Source organism: Penaeus monodon, chromosome 35 (genome assembly GCF_015228065.2).
Source record: "Penaeus monodon isolate SGIC_2016 chromosome 35, NSTDA_Pmon_1, whole genome shotgun sequence".
Taxonomy (NCBI): Eukaryota; Metazoa; Arthropoda; class Malacostraca; order Decapoda; family Penaeidae; genus Penaeus; species Penaeus monodon.
This window is the reverse complement of record NC_051420.1, coordinates 35,100,460-35,105,386: the sequence shown is the minus strand read 5'-3', so window position 1 is coordinate 35,105,386 and position 4,927 is coordinate 35,100,460. Positions and strand designations below refer to the sequence as shown.

Sequence of the window (4,927 nt, the reverse complement as noted above, 5' to 3'; positions counted from 1 at the left end):
TTGCCCCTTTTCCTTCCTTTCTAAATTTGGAACACCCTCAATTGGGACATCCTTTGTGATTAACCAATCTTTTTGGAAAAAAAAGGTTTTTCATCCTTAATACCCCCCAGTTTTTTTTACCCCTTCACCCAATTTTATTTCTTCAGGTTTTTACCTAAATTAAATTTGCTTCATTGTAGTTAAATTTTCCTGGTCCTCCTTTTCTGTTAATTTTTTCTGAAAGCTTAATTTATGTCATCTTCTTTGTACAAAATTTTTCCTGGTTTTGTACTAATTTTCCTCAAAAAGCTGTAGAAAAAAAATAAATATCCAAAACAAAGTTTAAAATTTTTTTTAAATAATCATATCTTTTTAAGATTAAAAAATCATTAGGTTAATATATATTAATATTATAATATATTATAAAATTATATTATATATTATATATTATATATATATATACTATAAAATCATATAATATAAATAATATATATTATATATATTATATATATTTATATAAAAAATATATTGGAATACAAATATAATACAATTTTTGAATAAGAATAACTTTATTTATGTGTTTATATGCCATACATTACTAACAACTCTACATAAAAACCACACAACACACACAAACAACACACAACAACACACACACCCCCAACCACACACACAAAACACAACAATCTATATTATTATTTATAATATATATTTTTTATATATATATATATTTATATAATAATATATTATATAATTATTATTTTTTTTTTCTTTAATATATTTATTATTTATATATATTATATACAAATATAATACATTCATATATACCATAAAATATTTATATATAATAATATTTTTATACAAAAAAAATACATTTTAATAAAATTACATACTATTATTTTATGATATATATTAATAGTAGATAAAATAAATATATTATTAATATTATATATTATTATTATGTTTTTAATAAATATATATATATACTTCCATTTAATTTACATTTGTATTATAAATATATATACATTTTATATATACATACATAATATATATAATAATAATATATATAAATTTTATATAAATTTTAATATATATATTATATATATATACAAATATAATTATATATATAATAATAAAATAAAATAATTATCATATATAAAAATTAATATATTTTCATATATATTAAAATCCAAAAACAAAGAATTACAATAACACAAAAAAAAACCACACAATGATTTATATTTAAAATTCCAAAATTATATATATTATATATATATAATATATATTAATATATATATATATTTATATATATATATTTTATATATAATATATATATTATATATATATATATTAAATTGATATATTTTATATATATATAAAATTTAAAATATATAAATATATATTAATATTTATAATAATATTATATACATATTATATAAAATATATATATATATATAAAATATATATATAAAATATATAATATAATATATAAAATATATACATAATATTTAATACATATATATACAACAAAACAACACAACAAAACACACACACCACACATACATACATACATACATACATATATACATACATACTACATAATATATACTATATATATATTTATATATATATATTATATATTTTATAATATATATATATAATATATATATATATATATATATATTAGTAATATATATATGAAATAAAATATATAAAAAAAATAAGAATAAACTATATATTTATTTATTTTTATAAAAATAATACTAAATATATATTATATTTTATATATATTATATATATATATATATATATAAAAATTAAAACAAATTATACTTTACAAATCGAATAATAATAACTATATTTATTATATATATCATATTATTTATTATTATTATTATTATGTATTTTGTTGTATGTATTTTTTAAATTTTAAATATTATAGTTATTTATTAAATTTAATATTTATTTATTAATAATTTTATTAATATATTTATTATTAATTATTTTAAAATTTTATTTTATATAAAAAAAAAGTAATTGAAATAGGGAAAAAATTAAAAAAAAAATAATTATTAAAAATAATAAAATAAAATAAAATTTTAAAAAACTTGGATATAAATATATAAAATAATATCTAAAATTATATATAATATAAATGTATATTTTCAAAAAAAACAATGTAAAAAAAAATTTTTTTTTTTTTACCCTTTAAATAAAACAATTTTTTTAAAATTTTTCTTCCAAACACAACCCACACACACACACACCACACCCCACACACACCACACCCCACACAAAAAATTATATATTAATTATAATATATTATTAATATATATATATAATATAATATATATATATATATATATATATATATATAATATTATATTTATATTTATAAAAATAAAAATATATAATATATATATATATATATATATATATATATATATATATATTTTATATATAATTACATATATATAATATATATATATAAAACACAAAAAACAAAATACAAAAATAAAAAACAAAATAATAAATAAATTATTATTTTTATTTTTTTTTATATATATTTTAAAATTATATATATATATATATATATCTAATTTTATATTTTATATGTTTTTTTGTTTATATGTTTATATTTTTATATATATATATATATATATATATTATAATATATATAATATAAAATATAATCTATATGAACACACACACATAGTATATATAAAACATATGTATATAAATATGTATAAAAAAAAAAAAAAAAAAAAAAAAAAAAAAAAAAAAAAAATATATATATATATAATATATATATATATATTATATATATATATATATATAAAATTATATATATTATTTGGAAAACAAAAAAATATTTAAAATCTAATAATAATAACTATATATTTATATATTTTTGATGTATGTATGTATGTAAATATATGTATGTATGTCTAGTATGTATATGTATATATGTATATCTATCTATGAATGAATGGAAAAAGTACTCTACCATGTTAATACTATGGAAGAAAAATCCACAATAAAAAAAACTGGATTTATTGAAAATGAGATTACAGTTTCAAAACCTAGGATGGAACCCGGGTGGATTTCAAAACTGTAGTCTTATTTTCAATAAATCTAGTTTTTGTATTGTGGGTTTTTCTTCCATATCTAATATGTATCTTTTTAAATATGTATAAAAAAAAAAAAAAAAATACATGTATATACACTGGAATATAAATATATATAAATATATATTTTAATTATAATTTATATATATATATATTAAATATATTTTAAATATATTAATATATAAAATATATATATATATATATATCAAATATATAATATATTAAATATACATATATAAAATATTTTAATTTTAAAAATTATAATATATATTTTTAATATTTTTTTAAAATTTTAATATATATATATTTATATATAATATATATGTAATATATATGTTTAAAAAATTTATATATATATGTTTATATTTATTTATAGTATTATATATGTATATATATATATAAAATATATTAAAAATATATATATATATAAAATATTATAATATATAAAAAAATATATAAAAATATATTTTTAAAAAAATAATAAACACACACACACACACCACACACACACACACACACACAAAAACCAAACAAACACACAAAAACCCAAAAACACACCCACAAACCAACAAACACCAAACACAACACCCAAACCCCCAACACACGGCGCGAAGTTTTAATAATATAATAATAATAATAATAATAATAATAATAATATAATAAAAATTATTGCAATCGAAGCAAACAACGATGTAGATGAAATTCAACCCACAGTGGCTTAGTCTGGACAAAAAGGGGAAATAGAGGGTTTTATTCTTGAAAAGTAAAAATTTGTTTACTAGAAAATATAAGCTAACATTTAAAAAGGCACTAACTCAAAGTTTTAATTTTGTGAGAAGGTGGAAAAATTGATCCTTTTATCTGGTTGCTCAATATTAACACCGAATGATAAAAAAAACTCACGACAGAGTGGGGCAAGTACCTGCCATGGAGATCTGCAAATACTTTCTATCGGAACACAGGATAAATGGTACAAAACCATCCAGAGCCTTACTGAAGGAAAGATGCTACAATCTTGGGAAACTTTCCAAATTCACACAAATCGTACTATACAGGCAAATTGTCCAGATATCGTTTATCAAGGACAAAATAAACAACACTTGTGTTTATAGATATGAGCATCCCTTCAGACAGAAACGTCCCCTAACAAAAGTTTTGAAAGATATCAAAGTAAAAGACCCGGAAATAGAGTGGAAAAAAATGTGCATTTAAAAAACCAAAAAAATTTCTGCTGTTTAAGAAGCTCTTGGCCCTTTTAAAAAAAAGGTAAAAAGTTTCTTAAGAAATACCAGGAAAATCCAAGATTAGAAAAATCCAAAAAATAGTGCCAGCACAAAACAGTTTCCCAAAGAGCACTATCAATCTAATGTGTTCCTTGCCTCAAACTTTAATCACCCAAGTCATGGGAGTGAATCGGTGGATTTTATTAGCAATTAAGGAAACTTTCTATTTTAATAATAATAATAATAATAATAAAACATACCTCAGTAATAGCTGTATATCCAGAAGTCCCATTTTGAAGAAAGTTTTTGTTCATGGTTTTAGAAGAAAGAATGTCTAAGATATCTCATAGTTACAAAAACCTTTGAAAGATAAATGATAAATAAATCATTTTGGTTGCAGTACCTACTGTTTTGTATTCTAGAAATATTTCCATGCTGTATATATCAATATATATATGATAAATTCCAAAATTTAATACACACAAACCACTGGTGCTGCAGTGACCAGTGTGGCTTCACATGACTTAAAGACTCTCTAGAATACATATCTTTTTATAACTGGATTAAGAGATTGGAATAACATGGCTATCAACACCA

The 4,927-nt window shown here is 17.1% G+C and overlaps 1 protein-coding gene across 1 annotated transcript in view; it reads right to left on the bottom strand.

Moving 5' to 3' along the window:
• The window catches only part of LOC119595169 (oocyte zinc finger protein XlCOF19-like), a 50,003-nt gene extending 45,301 nt beyond the window's left edge, over positions 1-4,702 (bottom strand). Inside the window, exon 1 of the mRNA XM_037944338.1 lies at positions 4,591-4,702. The gene's annotated coding sequence lies outside the window, so the exon portion shown is untranslated. The remainder of the gene's footprint in view (positions 1-4,590) is intronic.
• Between the last annotated feature and the right edge of the window lie 225 nt (positions 4,703-4,927).